This window comes from Bos javanicus, chromosome 22, assembly GCF_032452875.1.
Source record: "Bos javanicus breed banteng chromosome 22, ARS-OSU_banteng_1.0, whole genome shotgun sequence".
NCBI lineage: Eukaryota > Metazoa > Chordata > Mammalia > Artiodactyla > Bovidae > Bos > Bos javanicus.
In genome coordinates, this window is record NC_083889.1 from 21386089 (window position 1) to 21402094 (window position 16006).

Genomic DNA, 16006 nt, shown 5'->3' on the forward strand with positions numbered 1-16006 from the left:
CCAGCAGATGGGCTCATAAAGCCTCCGGTAACCAAAGCCAGCTCCGAGGTCAAGACCCCAGACTGCCAAGTCACACTCTATAAGTAAAAGAGGGAAGACGTGCATCCTTGGGAAGGGAGAGGAAAGAGCTTGTTTTCTGTTTGGTGGAATGCTAACTATCTAAGAAATGGTGGAATGGTTCTACTTATCTTGATTATCCTGATTAAGACAACTTAGGAAAATGGCACAGGGAAAGGGACAGTAAATATTTGCTGAATGATTCTTACTTTGGAGGAGTTCAACTGCAAAGACAATCCCAAACTACAAGTAGAAAAATAGATATTCTTATAATACTTACTTTCCACCAACCTTGATTTTCTCACAGGGGGCCCCAGAATGGGGGCTTGATATATTTTCCTGGCATTGACACAGGTTTCATGCAGACAACTATGGTATTAACACAAAAAATCATAATATTTAGGCAGGTAACTAGGTTATTAAGAAGTGGTAATACGAAGGGACTGTCTTGGACATATTTGTACACTAATCTAGCAACCATTAGCAGAGGTGCCATGTATGTATTTAAGGTGAAAGAGAATGAGAAAGAGAAAGTTTTTGATTTATTTATTTTGCCTTTTTTCTCTTTCGTCTGTGTGCTGTTGAGTCAATCCAGTATGGTTGAAGGCACATGGGTGTTAGCATCAGACAAGCCCTGTATTAGTCAGTCAGTGACTCTTGGTTGAACTAGGTTCAAATCAGCTGGAAGGGGAGAAATTCAGGGGGTGACTTCAGGCACAGCTGTATCCAAGAGCCCAAATGATAATGTTAGGGATCTGTTATTCTATATCTCTCAACTCCGCCTTCATGGGCCTGTGAGGTACCCAAGAATCTTCCCAGGAGCTCTGGGCTTACATTTGCTGGTATATCTTCTCTCCCATCATAAATGTCTCACAGGCTGAGAACCTTACAGTCTGAGAAAGAGGTGGAAGCTGTTTCCATAATCAAAGGGAATGGTTGCTGGGCAGGCAAAAACAATAGGTGTCCACTCCCTGTGTGTAAATGTCTGCCTGTGGGAGAGAGGGGTTACAGCGCAGGTGCTGCTTTCCTGGGCTTGTCCGTGAGTCAGCCCTGGGTGGCGAAATGTGTGTGCTCTGGACTCAGCGGACCGGAGTCGAAACTGGCTCTTCACTCGCTGTGTGGTCTGCAGCAACTCACTTTGCAGTAATCATGCTAATAACTACCGTATTTTGAAGGTGAGACATATGCTAGGCATTTGGTCTATTAGCTCAGCAGCTCCGCAGAGGAGTTAACATTGCCCCATCTTACAGATGAGGAAGCTGAGGGCCAGAGGCAAGTCGTCGTCTACCTGTGGTTACTAAGCTGGTAGTGGGCACTACAGCCCAGGGCACTCTGATTCCACATGATCTCTCTGGGCCTGAGATGGAGGAAGAGAAGGAGGTGGAAGAAAAAGAGGAATAGGAATAATAAAATGCCAACAACATATTACATATGCAGTAAATCTAGTTCTCTGCAGCTGTCCCCTCACCCCCTCTATTTTTCCTTACTTCTTTTCTCTTTTTCTTTTTTTTTTGATCCCGTATTAGGGTCCTGGATTTCCTCTCCACACTCAAACACATTTTTCCTTTCTTCTTTGACCCTCTTCCTTCCTTCCGTCCATTTTTCTTTTTAATTTTAAAGTCCTCACCTGGTCCAGGGTGACATTTCTGCATCACCAAGGGGGCAGGATAGACGCTGGGGCTTTCTTCATTTTTGCAGCACTCACCACCCTGTGTCCCCACGAGCCCCAGCAGAACCCACAGCCGTGAACTGAGGGCTGGAGGCAAGAAGTGGCCAGCCCACCTGGGCCTGGCCAAGATCAGGTTCTAATTTCACTTAGGAAGCAGAAATCAAGGCAAATGGGATTCTTTCTACCCCCCTCCTCAAGCACGCATGCTCACGTGCTCACCGATCTCTGCTTGAAAGCCCTACTGATTTGTTTAATCTGAATCTCCCCTCTGGCCAAGGTGGCACAGGTGCAGGGCATCTTCTCTCCCCGGGACCCTTGCCTGACCTCCCCATCACCCCCTCCTGCTTGCCTGGGGAGCCCGCTCAGAGGCCTGATGAAAGAGAAAGGAAGTAAGCACCAGACAAGACAGCCTTAGGGTTTTGCGATAAGCTCCTTTAATTTGGACTTGTCGTAACTAGAAATCAGGAGGAGTTGACACTCAGAACTCAGAACGGGGAGCTGGGCTCTACTCTGATCCTAGGCTGGGGCGGGGGTGGGGCTGCCCTCCGCGCCCCACCCTCCTGGGCAGACTCGGGGGTGAGATCTGGAAGATTGCTTTCTTAAGGAAGGGGGCTTGGAAAACATTGAACCTTTAGCTCCTTAATGACCAGGTCCTGTAATGTTCTCGCCTTAGAGATAGGAAGTCTGCATAGGTGACCGACCTGAGAGGGTTTTGTCCCCCTCTCTGCAATCCCCACACTCCCTCCTGAAGGCTCACTGAATGTGTTTGAGAGCGTGTGAGTCATTCTGCACGCACCCATGTGTGCTGTTTGAGGGCCTCACCCCCTGCCCCAGCCCCTCTGGCCACTCCCTGTGAGTTCCGCCCTGAAGCGGGCCCTGGAGTAGGATTGAGGGCCTCCGTTTGGGGGCACCATGCTGGCAACACTAGTTCACCTAGAAGGGAGGCTCTGGAGAGCAGAGGGGCGACATGGGCAGCAAGGGGGGCAAGCGTGGCAAAGCTCGTGCTCACTAAGTACCAGCCTGACCCAAGAAACAGAGTACTCACGAACCCCCGTATTATAGATGGGGAAACTGGGAGTCCAGGAAGGAACCCGCTACCTGAGTGGTTTCATTTCACGGGCTTCAGTCACCCCGACAGGACCAGGCACCTGGGCACCCTGCGTTCCTCACTCTGGGCTTCTCACACTTGAATGTGCTTACGCATCACCTGGGGGAGCTTGTTAAGATGCAGTTTCTGATCCAGCATCTGAGAGCCTCATTTCTAACCTGCTCGCAGGTTTAGGGCCACGTGAAGAGCGAGGCCTCAGTTTCAGGCAGTCTTTCCGCGGAGCTCCCAGCAGAGTGAGCTTCAACTCACAGCTCCAGCGGCATGGAGAGGAGGCCTGGCACTGAGCTCTCCAGCTTGAGATGTGCTGTGAGTATAAAATATCCATCGAGTTTTGTAGGTGTAGAATAAAATTATGTACAATATCTCTTGAATAACTGTTTCTCTTCATTACATGTCAAAATGATATGATGCTAGCTATCCTGGGTAAAAGGAAAGCTATTTTAAAATTTATTTCACCTGCACCTCTTTACTTTTTAGTATAAGTACTAGAAAATTTTACACTATGCACGGGGATTGTGTTATACTTTCACCAAAGAGCTCCTCTCTAGATCTCTCAGCCAGGCAGGGATGATTTTGCCTGCCTTTTCAGCACCCCCACCCCAGGGAATATTTGGCAGTGTTTGGAGGATAGGTTTGGTTATCATACCTGGAGGGTGGGGAGGCAGGGGTGGCTGCTGGCATCCGATGAGCAGAGGCCAGGGATGTTGCTGAATATCCCGCAGTGCACAGTTCAGCCCCTTACAACCAAGACTTATCCAGCCCCAAATGTCCATAGTGCCAAGATTGGGAAATCTGGTTTTAAGTCATCCCTGGTGTCTCCGAAATGATTTATTTTATGACTTATGCATCGCTTTTTTCCCCTCTACCAGTGTAGGAGTCTCATGAAATGAGGGACGTTGCCTGCCCGAGTCTCTGGGACCAGCGCCTGGCATGAGGTAGGAACGATATCCTGTAATCCTCGTTCGTATTAATACTGCGTATTAATCACACAGCGTCTCTCTAAGCACCTGAGCCAAACAAGTGTTTGAATTCATCCATGGAAGTGAACACAGGCCCACCAGCCAGGGATGGGCCTCAGAGGGCAGTGAGACCACTCTGCCCTGAAATCACGCCAGGACGCGCACATTCTAAACGCCGTGGTCGGCACTGCTACCTGACTGTGTGCATAGTCACCAATCGATCGGGGGCAGGTACTAACCCTGGGAGCAGAAGTGGTAATTGTCTGTGCAAGGCTGCCGCCCCACCCTGACAGGCCTTTCACAGCACAGGCTGCTTTGGTTCCCAGTGACTTTATTTACTACCCAGTGGTTTGAAAGGCCTGACTCAGGCCATCTGATTGGTTGCCTTTTCTTAGTTGCCGAGCCTGTGGAAGCCCAGACCCAGGATTTTTGAGGAAGAGTCATCTCCCAGCTGTCTCCCTTCTCAAGAGGCTGGTGGGTGGGGAGGGCGAGGCAAAAAAAAGCAACTCGGGTCCACCCAGGGCGTGCAAGGGAACAGAGTCGGGACAGATTAATTTCTCTTGTTCAGATAACTCTTTAATCTTCGATGTAAGGTCTTGCAAGCTGGTTCTGGGCCTTCTCCCTTTCTCACTTGTCACTCCCTGGGGTGGGGCCCAGGCCTGGTGGAAGCTGGGAGTCCAGGCTTGGCCCCAGAGGTGGGCTGTGTGATCCTGGGGAAGTGAGGCCAGCCTCCTGGGCCTCTGTTTTCTCCCCTCTAAGAGGGCGGAGGGGAGAGAGGCGAGAGGCGAGAGGAGTGTGAATCGTGTGGTCTTTAGAGCTTTCAGTGCTTCCCCATAGTCTGCAAGAAAAAGCCCCAGCTCCTTAGCACAGCCTGGCTTCACTGTCACTTTCCTGCCTCTTGACCTGCAATCCACTTTCTTGCCTCATGTGGTGGGAAATACATCCCAAGCTTCGGCCTAGGTGACTTGCCTTTGGCTTTGTTAGTGCGCCTTGCTATCTCTTGTTTTCTGGTCTTGGCGTGTGTCGTTCTGCCCTTCCGTGGAGTGTTTCAGTGTAGAGCTTAAAAGCATGGTTGGTGGAACCCATGGCACAGGCTGTGTGCCCTTGGAGAAGTTTCTCACCCTCTCTGTGCCTCTGTCTCCTCTTTTGGCCAATGACGATAACACTGGCACCTGATTTCTAAGGTCATTGTGCCTGTTAAATGAGCTAATGCTTGTTAACAACACTGCCCCAGACCTAGAAAGCAACAAAGAAAACAGTCCCTGCTGCTGTTTGTATCACGTCTAGAACCCGTTCTCACTCATGTCTCTGGAATCAGCTCATTTGTCACCCTCTTCCGGGAGCCTTCCTTGACTGCCCACCTGTTAGCTGAGGTAGCTGCCCCTCCTGGGTGATGTGACTCACCCTGGCCTCAGCGGTGTCACCACCCTGTCACCTGGGTGGTAACTCCTATATGTTTGGCTCGTTCCCCTCCATCCACTGTCACTTCCTCTCGTTGAGAGGTTAGAAACGGATCACCTGCTGGTCTAAAACACAGGTGTGGATGAGCTGGTGTAGAGGGAAATCTGGAAACATTGTCACATGCTGCTGAACTTTGAAAAGAGGATGATTCTCTAAAAATTTACATCTAGGAGAAGCATCTAAGAAAGCTCCTTTAAAAAATAAGACGATTTTCACACAAAAACCTGGACTGCCTTTGGACAGTCAGAAACGCCGCTGACACAGTCCCCGACATTGCCTACACCTGCAGGCCTGACCCACCCTGATCTGCTCACACACTCTGCCCCAGAAATGAGGTGGTGATACAAGCCTATCATCTAAATTAGGAAACTTTGGGGAGTAGATGGGGGTGCTATTTTTAACCACAAATGAGGTAGACAGCCCAGGGGCAATAAGCAGCACACACCCCTTCACTGTAAGGGAGGGGTCCTGGCACCTTTGCCTCTCACATCACACATTTCCTGCCATAGAAATGCCCAGTAAGTGACAGTACACACGACTAACATTTCTGGAGGGCTTGTTTCACATGTTCACTCATGCAGGCCTCCTAAGAACTGAGGTGGGGACGCTGAGGCAGGATGTGTTAGTAACCTGTCTCCCCCACACAGGTGGGAACGGGGAACCCAGGCAGTCTGAGTCTAGAAGCCCATGTGTTAGCTAAATCAACAATCTCCTCTTAAGAGTCGTCAAAAAAAAAAACCTAAAAAAAAATTTTAAAAATAAAATAAAGTATATTGGACATGAGGTTCCAGTTATTTTGAACATGTATTTGTTGGAGGATGCAATTTCATGAGCCTTACTTGATTATACTCTCTCCTTCATTTATAAAATGGATAATACCAACAACAACAAAAAAGAGTCGTTCCAGCTCCGAGAACCTGTGGTTCTTGTTTGTTTTTTTTAATTATCTTTATGGATTTATTCACCTGTGTCAGATCTCAGTTGCAGATCTTTGATCTTGGTTGTGGTATGCGGCATCTTTAGTGGCGTCACGTGGGATCCCCGACCAGGGATCAAACCTGGGCCCCCTGTATTGGGAATGTTTATTAAAAAAATCTGTGGTTCTTTTCCCTTCCTTTCCCTTGCGTTTGTCTTGTCCTTCCTCGCCCAAGTCTCTCCCTCCTCTTGTTCTTCTCTGACTAGTGTTTCCTTCTCTCTCTCTCCCTTCTGACTCCCGCCCACCCCTCACTGTCTGTCACACTACCTCTTGCTGGTTCTCCATCTCTCCATCTTTGTGTATCTCCATGGCTTGCTTTTGAACCGTCTGTCTTTCTCTTAGTCTTGCTAGACTCTCTCATTGTGGACAGAGGTACGAAGGCCCCCACCATGAGATCAGAATCCAGCGGTTGGGCCGCCCCCGTCACACCCCAGCTGCGGCCTCTGTTGTGGTACAGACAACCGGCTGGACCATTTGATGGTTTTCAGTGGGCATGCCTGCGATAGGGAAGCTGGGCTGGGCTCAGCCTTCCGTTACAGGAGATGGACAATAGGGCAGGTTAATGGTACATCTTTGTGTTTGGCCAGAGGACGGTAACTGGAGCACATTGGTCACAATAATTCATGCCTCTAATTGGGTGATGATCACCCCATGTGAAATGAGTGTCTTTTGAAAGGAAAAGGCAATCTGGGAATATTGTTTTGAAGGCAAGGAAGAGGGCAACTGTTTCTTAAGAGGACGGGAGAGAGTGATGCTCCTCCCAAGCAAAGTGGGTGAAGAACTGTGGGAAAAGCACGGCAGAAGGGGAGAGAGAGGAGAAGGGAAACTGAACAGGGGCCTTGGCAGCCCCAGGAGGATGTGCTGAGAAAGGGGCCAAGAAGGCAAGGGGTGACAGATTTTTCAAAATTCCCAGTGAGACGTCAGCAGCTTCAGGCTTAGGCAGCCACCTGGTTGGCTGTGCTCAAAGGATCGTCCCTTTATTGAGGAGAGCAGGAGGAGGTGAATTGCAGATGCCAGGCTCGAATCCCAGCCCGGGCCCCACCCTCTTTTCACCTTGGTTTCCAAGTGGGTGTTCCGGCCACTGGAGGGGAAGTGTTCAGACAGAGTTGGCTGGTGGCGGTGAGTCAGGGCCCCACCCAGGGCCCTGGCAGCCCCGGGGGGCCTCTTGCCTACAGGCCTGGCAGCAGCTGCTGGGTGTTATCAGGAGCAAGAGGGCAGCAGGGGCCTGACAGGCCATTCAGATTCCCTCCACATGACCTGTGGCCATGGAGTCCAGCTCCAGAGCCCTGTGGTTCTGCTGGCTCCATTTGATCTGGCCATCTGCTGAGGGTTTGCAATTTCAAGGTCAACAGTGCAAGGGGAGAAAGCCTTGTAGGGCAATCAGCCTAGCTGGAAAGGACTGTCACCTAACAGTTCATTACCCACCTCCCTTCAGTTGTAAGCCCTGAGAGGGCGGGAGTCCTGTTGTGGACCCCGCTGCATCCGCAGCACTTGACATGAAGGCTGGGATCCAGTAGATGCTCCGTAACGGAATGAGTCAGCTGTGCCTTCAAATCTCCCTGCTGCCCCCGACTGACTGTGTGACTCTGCCCAAGTCCCTTAACCTGTCTGAGCTGCTGCTTCCATCATCAGTACAATGCGAGAAAGCCAGTAAAAGTGTAAACTCGGGACACCATTGCCCTCCTGCCATGAAATAAGATAGCTGTCTGGGGGTGGAGGTGGGGGGCATCCAGTCTGTAGCTGTCACTCAAATGTGAGGGGAAGTGCACATGGAGGAGATACTTTCATGTTCGGAAAGTCTGCAGCTTCTGTGGCGGGTAGTTCCAGGTGCGTCGTACAGATGTTACTTTTTAGGAAGATGGTGTGGTTATGTGGTTAAGGGTTCTTGTTCTGGAGGCGCCATACCTGGGTTCAAATCCTGCCTCCACCCCTTACTTCCTGTGTGGTCCTGGGCAAGTTACTTGGCCTCTCTGAGCTTGTTTTTCTGTGTGTAAAAAAGAATGGTCATGAGGTTTCAAGGAGATCCATCCCAGGCTGACCCTGGCACAGAGGAAACCCTCAATGTATGTGAACTGTGATCACTAGTTTCCATCCCTTAACCCCTTGAAGCAGACAGGACTCTCCCCAGGGTGCAAAAGAGGAAACCAGAGCCGGCCAGGTGGGGAGGCGCGCCTGTCGGCAGAACCCTAACTAGATACCCCCCTGCTCCCGAGGCCCACCACAGTTGCCAGAAATAAGGTGACGTATGGCCACCCCTGCCTCCACCCGCTGCCCCGGGGGAGAAGTGAAACACGAACCCGCCAGGGTAAGAAAGAGGAGAAGGAACCAGCTGAGGTGAGGACTGGCCAGTGGCCCCGAATCCTGTCAGAAGGACAGTCTGGGGCAAGGTCAGGTCCAGGTCGGTGAGAGGGTGGAGGCAGTGGGAGGATTGTGTGACAAGAGGGGTCTGGTGGCTGAGCTGGCCGTCGGCGAGGGGTGAAGCGCTGGTCCCAAGAATGCGGAAGGAAGCCCTTTTATCAGCATTCACAAGAACAGAGAGGGAAGTTGTTTGCATCTGGCCAGATACCTCAGCTGTGACCTCCTGTCTCTAAGGAGAGGGTCCCTGCAAGCTCTGCTTTCAAAACTCTCTTGGGAGAAAACTCATGGCCCCGATTCTTAGAAATTGCCCTCATCCCAGCGCAATAAACAACTTAGCGGCTTTCTGACTTTCTGACCAGCACCCAGGGCTTGACCTTCCGCCTGGTAGACCTTCAGCCTCTGAGAGTTGGCATGCCTATTCTTTCACCTTACCCATTTTACAGACGAGAAAACTAAGGTTTAGACCTGGCCTCAGGTCCTAGCACTGCCATTACTAGCTCTTGGGTCCCAGTGGCTCATAGCTGGACCTGGTTTCCCATTCGTAAAAGGCAGAGGTGTTTAGGTCTTATTTTCCTTTCTGTCCTTCCGTCCCTCCTGAGCAAAGGGTGTGGAATTCTAAGGCGAAAAGTCACCTAATCAAGTGGTGTGGATTAGCCAACAACCCAGCCCTGAGGTCAGCCTCTGGAAGCAATTTAAGATGGCCCAGGGATCTGAGACTCCACACCCCCACAAGCAAGCAGAAGTATTCCCTCCCACATGAGGCTGCCTCCCTTCCTGAGCAATTCTGCTCTGATTTCGTGGGTGAAGCAGCTGTGCTTTCTGCAGTGCTCCAGTGCCAAGCTCGTTGCACTTCTTAGACGAGGCAGGATCTTCCATCAGGGATTACTGTCCCAGCCTGTGATAAGCGTCTTCGATGGGCCAGGCTGCACTCAACAGTAACCACCTCTCCCCGCCGTGCAACAGCCCTCGATGAGACAAACAGTTCTTATACCCATATTACACCCATGGAAAGCTGGAGCTCAGAGAGGCACTTTGTCCAGGGTCATGCAAAAGCAGAGATCCCAACCCACTCTAAATGACTCCTCTGGATAGAGCTGCTCCATTTAAATCAACACCCAAGTAAATGGATCGTCATTTTCTTTCTTTTTTAATTAAAAACATTTTCCCCCTGTAATGAATATGGATTGCTTGGCGTTTTGAAAGGGAGTAGCCAATGAAAGCATTTACAGATAATTTGCTGTGTCATCTGGAATTTGATTTAAACTAATCCAGTTTGGGGAGGGCTATAAATAAAATTGTCCATGAACTGATCGTTCTAGAAGCTGAGTTGAGGTTCTCTAGACTTTCTCTCCCATTGTGAACATGTTTGAAAATGTCTGTGATCAGGTAAAAATCTAGTTTAAATTTAATGCTTGCAAAGTAGTGAATTCGGGATAAATGAACTGGCCTGAGACAGGCTGTGTGCTCAGAGGCACAGGGGCACGTTGCCTGCCCCACAGCTGAAAGCATTTTAAGGTCACTTGGAGAAGGCATTCATTACAGCCTCCTGGGTCTGCTCTCCCTGGACCACAAGGTCCCTCTTTGCATCCAAGAGAACAGTCTGCCCCCAAATAGGCAGCCAAGTGAAGATGGCATGTCGGGGTTCCCGCAGCCACACTGCGGTTTTATGATGAAATCTGGCACTGAATGTGGTTCACGTTCAGCCAGTCAGGAGATTTGAGGAATCTTTTATAAATGTTACCAGCAAAGGCACAGTGGCTGCCTGTGTCCGGGGCCACCCAGAAAATTGGAAAAGATGAGACCGCTGACGTTCACTTGATGGCCACATGTCTGGAAGTAGCCCCTCTCTGCATGTCCCTGGGGGCCAGTGCTCCTACCTGTGTCCAGTGTGCCCTAGGAGCTCCACGTCCCTACTAGATTCCCCCTGAAACAAGGAGACCTTCTCTGTTGACAGGCTTTCCTGTTTGCAACTGTTCCTTTCTCAGACAAGTGGCATCAGCTCTCCATTGGCCTTCATTATATTGAGCAAGTGTCATTTATTTATTCAATAATGATTTATTGAACACCAACTATATGTACTGGGGTTACAGCACAGAGCAAGTAGATAGCATGATGGGCATGTGCTGCATAGAACACACATGGTACCCGTGCTCCAAGAGCTTCTAATTTCTCAGGGGAGACAGGCAGTCATCCACTGTTAATACTACTAATCATTTAATTACAATTTTGACAAGTGTTTTGGAGAAGCTTTGGGGCTTTGAGGGCAGATGAGAAAAAACATGATCTGATGAAGTGGGAGCACTCGGGATTCAAAGAAGACTGTTTGGAAAGAATCATATCTAAACTGAGATCTGGAGATTGGAGGTATTTGATGTCCAAACAGGGAAAGGGAATTATTCCAGCCAGAGGGAACAGTGTGTTCAAAGGCCAGGCAGGCATGACTTGTTGAAGGAAATGGAGGGACAGTGTACTGTCTGTGGAGTATGTGAGTACGAGGGGGAAGGAGATGGTGGTAGATTATGAAGGGTAAGTCAAGGATGATGGAGAACTCATAGGCATGTGTCTTTGGGCAGGGGAGGTGATGTTGTCCTTTGGAAACTAAAATGATCACTCTGGTTACTGTGGGGTGTTGAGTGGATCAGAGCAGGGAAAATGCAAAAGCTGCAGGCCTGGGCCCTGAGAAGGCAATGGCACGCCACTCCAGTACTCTTGCCTGGAAAGTCCCATGGGCAGAGGAGTCTGGTAGGCTGCAGTCCATGGGGTCTCGAAGAGTTGGACACGACTGAGCGACTTCACTTTCACTTTTCACTTTCATGCATTGGAGAAGGAAATGACAACCCACTCCAGTATTCTTGCCTGGAAAATCCCATGGGCAGAGGAGCCTGGTAGGCTGCCGTCTATGGGGTCGCACAGAGTCGGACACGACTGAAGCGACTTAGCAGCAGCAGCAGCAGCAGCAGCAGGCCTGGGCCAGCTCATGTGTCACATTTGTGAGAATTAGGAGAAAGTATCCACCCCCACCCCCTACCCCCACAAGAAAGACATAGGTCTATAGACACATGCTTATAGAATGGAACCTGGTCTGAATTTCGGTGCCCACTAACTCTGAGTCAGAACCCCTGTGCAGTGAACCACATGTACAAATGTACACAATGGCCATGGGTGGACTCAGAACAGAGAAATCAGAAGACAGTAGAACATTTGCTGACAAATCTGCCTCGTCCTCTCAAGCACCTTGAATTCTGAGTTCCTGAGCTCAAAATTCGTGTTTGTAACCCCAGTGCACGTAGGAGATGCTCCAAATGTTTGCTGAATCAATTCTTTGGCCTTTTTTTTTTTTCCTTCAGACTTTCTGTCATCTTGTTCTCTTCTTCTAAATTCATAGTGGCTTCCTATTCACACACACCTGCTGGGTGTTAGGAGGCACTGTTAGGCACTTGACCTTTTCAGTCCTCTAAACATCTTACCCTCTGTCCATTTGATAGAGACCAAGCCAGGGTCACATGGCTAGGGAAGGTGAACAGGGATCTTTCTAAATCCTTGACAGGCTCATTGTGCTGTGTATGAATCTATCAAGTCTTGGGGGTGGGAGCAGGGGGTGGTGGCATGCCTTCTGATAAGGAGTCTACGGTAGAATCTCTAAACCTTGAATCTTAGAATGTCAGAGTTGAAAGGGACCCCTTGGGGCCTCGTGTTACAGATGGGCCCCGGATGCCTCAGAGAAGGGCTGGAAATTGTTCAAATGTCATTGAGTTAAGTCAGAGCCAGGGCAGAACTAGGAACCAGGTCCCTTAACAGGTTTGGAAGAAAAAGATAGATATCAGAAGTGGAGATTAGAAGAGAGAGACCAAGGGAATGATCACTCTCTAGGGATGGTATCTGACTGCGATGGGTATCAGTGAGGCAGCCCAGGGTTAGCTCAGGACAACAGAGTCCTAGGTGACTGTGTGAAAGGGAAGAGCAGGCGGAGGAAACGGAACTTCCTCAAGGACTTAAGCAGGTCTCTAAACTGGAATTCATTTGGATCCAGCCTGGCCATAGACTTTCTTTTAAAGTTTTTTTCTTTGAATTTTTTCTAAATTGGAGGATAATTGCTTTAATGTTATGTTAGTTTCTGCTGTATGGCAACGTGAATCAGCCATAAGTATACATATATCCAGTATTCTTGCCTGGAGAATCCCAGGGACGGAGGAGCCTGGTGAGCTGCCGTCTATGGGGTCGCACAGAGTCGGACATGCCTGAAGGGACTTAGCAGCAGTATACATATATCTCCTCCCTCTATAGCCTCCCTCCCACCCCCCGCATCCCACCCCTCTAGGTCATCACAGAGGATGGAACTGAAATGTTTTATTGTAGTATATAGTTGCTTTATGATGTTGTGTTTAGGTTCTGCTGCACAGCAAATTGAATCATTTATGGGGGGGGGGGTGGTGGTAGGAATTGGGCGACTGGGATTGACATATATACACTACTAAATACAAAACAGATAACTAATGAGAACCTACTGGCCATCGACTTTTCAGACACGAAGTTGACTTTCTTGTTCCAGGCCGATGGCCAGGACAGTGTTCACTGTCACCAAGCCGCTGTGGATGGCCACCAGGCAAGGTCAGAGAGAAGGCCTGCTTCCTCCTGCTGGGGCTTGCGGCCCAGGTGCCCTCTGAGGGCCCCGCTCCAGTTCCCAGTTGGTGCTGGCTTGGGGTTTTCCTGCCTCTGGGTCTGCATCACAGCCCCTCTTATGTCACATTGCTTCAGGTCCCGCTAAGCATTGCTCTGAGCTGGAAAATCCCTCGGAGTCCGCCTAGCAGCCCATGATCGTAGCAGCAGGAAGCTGTGACAGCGAGGCTCCCAGGCCATGAGGGTTATTCTTGGTGTGTGGTTGGGAGGGTGGGGCGGCGTGGGGGCAGAGTGGCAAGGGATGGTCAGGAGAGAACAGAGAAATCCCAGAAGAAGGAACCCCTCAGACAGTTTCCGGCCAGTTTTCTTTTCCGAAGTGGCCTTTGCTTCCACCCCAGCTCTGTCTCCCTGCATTGGGTCTTCATGGTCTTCTTGGGGAACATCTCAGGATTCAGAGTTCAGCCCCTCAATTCAGGGACTGCAACTTCTGTGGTTTAGTAGTAGTAGCGATGATAGGAATGTAAGTAATAGTTGTCATTGCTGCTGCTAAGTTGCTTCAGTCGTGTCCGACTCTGTGCGACCCCATACATGGATGGCAGCCCACCAGACCCTCCCGTCCCTGGGATTCTCCAGGCAAGAACACTGGAGTGGGTTGCCATTTCCTTCTCCAGTGCATGAAAGTGAAAAGTGAAAGTGAAGTTGCCCAGTCATCTCCGACTCTTAGTGACCCCATGGACTGCAGCCCATCAGGCTCCTCCGTCTATGGGATTTTCCAGGCAAGAGTACTGGAGTGGGGTGCCATTGCCTTCTCCGTAGTTGTCATTAATCAAGTCGTTTGTAGATGGCAAATTCTGTATGCAGTAGGGTACCCAGCACACAGTAAGCCCTCAATTGATCACAACTTTATTTTTTGTTTGTACAATTTTTATTTCATATTGGAGTATAGCTGGCAACCCTCTCCAGTATTCTTGCCTAGAGAATCCACATGGACAAAGGAGCCTGGCGGGCTGTAGCCCATGTGGTTGCAAAGAGTCAGACATGACTGAGCGACTAAGCACACACACACAGAGCTGATTAACTGTATTGGAATATAGTTGATTAACAATGTGTTAGTTTCAACTGTACAGCAAAGTGATTCAGCTATACATATACCTGTATTTGTTCTTTTTCTAATTCTTTTCCTCCTTAGGTTATTACAGAATATTGAGCAGAGTTCCCTACACTATACGGTAGATCCTTCTTGGTTATCTCTTTTAAACATAGCAGTGTGTATATGTCCATCCCAAACTCCCAAACCATCCCTTCCCACGATGGCAGCTTTATTCTAACACATCCACCTGAAGAAGTTGGTATTAGTCTCATTTTACAGATGGGAAAACTGAGGCTCGAGCCCACGAGTCACTTTCCCAGAGTTGTTGAGTTACTTGGTCATCCACTGACTCAGCAGTTACTTACTGGGTCCCCGTTGTGTAGTGGCCACTGTCCTGGATGCAGCAGAGGGAGCTCAGAGCACAGTCCCTGCCTCCCATTTACAGGTAGACGTTCTCGTGGAGGAGTCCCGCTATGAGCACGTAAGTGCATCAGCAAGGATAGTGCCTGCAGTTGGGGTCGGGAGCACACAAGGCAAGGAGATGCAGAGTCAGTGGGGGTACAGTGGTGTTTTTTGGCTGTGCCACATGGCTTGCAGTATATTAGTTCCCTCATCAGGGATGGGACACAGGGCCCCACAGTCAAAGCGCTGAGTCCTAACCATTAGAAAGCCAAGGAAGGGGTGTTTTAGAAAAGATGCTGAGGGCAGGCTTTTCTTCGTGATGATGTTTGAGCTGGGGTTGAATGGGCAAGGAGGAGCCCAGGGAAGGTTGCTCGGAGCAGGAGACCAAAGGCCCTGGGGTGGGAAAGGCCTGGTGGGTTGACCAGAGCTCCAAGGAGGGGCAGAGGTGAGCAGCGAAAAGCGTGGGAGGAGGGGCACCAGGAAAGCAGGCGGGCCTGGGTCACAGCAGCTTTCTAGACCCCAGGGAAGAAATGGAGACATGAGGGGTCTCAGTGGAAAAGGCTGGATTTAAATCCATAAATTCAGCCCGGGCTCTGCCCTCTTCACCTCAGCCTTGATTCTGAGCTAGACTTGCGGGGAGAAAGGCTGGCCGGGACCCCTCTGTGCTCACGGTGTGTCGTAGGACAGGCAGAGCTCATTTTCCAGCTCCACAGCCTGTCGGCCTGTGGGTTCCCCAGTGAACAACAGGAACAGACCCTGGGGGTTCAGACAATCAGCCCTGAGGAAGGAGCCCCATTTTAGCCCAGGACTCCGCCTTGCCAGCTGCCCCCAGACTTCTGGGCCCGCTCCTTTCCTCCACTCACAGTTCTCTTACCATGGAGTCAGCACCAGCCTCACTTGAGCTCAGACCCCACCATCAGATCCAGTGGGATGGAGAAGAAGTCATTTAATTGCCCTCTAGGCCCCTTTTCCCTTACCTATGAAATGGGCCAAAACCTGTCTGCTCGCCTCAGGCAGTGAGTGAACATTAAACCTGATGGGATGCTGTTAATGAACTCAGAGCCTGCTCTGGGCCAAGGGTGCGCTCATTGCTTTCTGTGCAGGAGTTGACTTTACTGTCATGTGAACGATATGGAGCAGTGATGGTTATCGGGCCAGCTTTGAGAGCACGTGGCCCATGAAGTCATGCAGAGCCACTACGCGCTTCCAAGGGCCCCACACTTGGGTTTATACTCAGTCATTGCTGTCTGGAAATTCTTGATACTTTTTCAGCATGGGGCCCTGCGTTTTCATTTTGCATGGGGCTCTG

At 50.1% G+C, this 16006-nt stretch overlaps 1 long non-coding RNA gene across 1 annotated transcript in view; it reads left to right on the forward strand.

Annotated features, from left to right (window-relative positions):
• LOC133235184 (uncharacterized) overlaps positions 1-16006 on the forward strand; it is a 59959-nt gene that overhangs the window by 29829 nt on the left and 14124 nt on the right. Inside the window, exon 4 of the long non-coding RNA XR_009732464.1 lies at positions 3704-3769. This is a non-coding gene — a long non-coding RNA (uncharacterized LOC133235184). The remainder of the gene's footprint in view (positions 1-3703; positions 3770-16006) is intronic.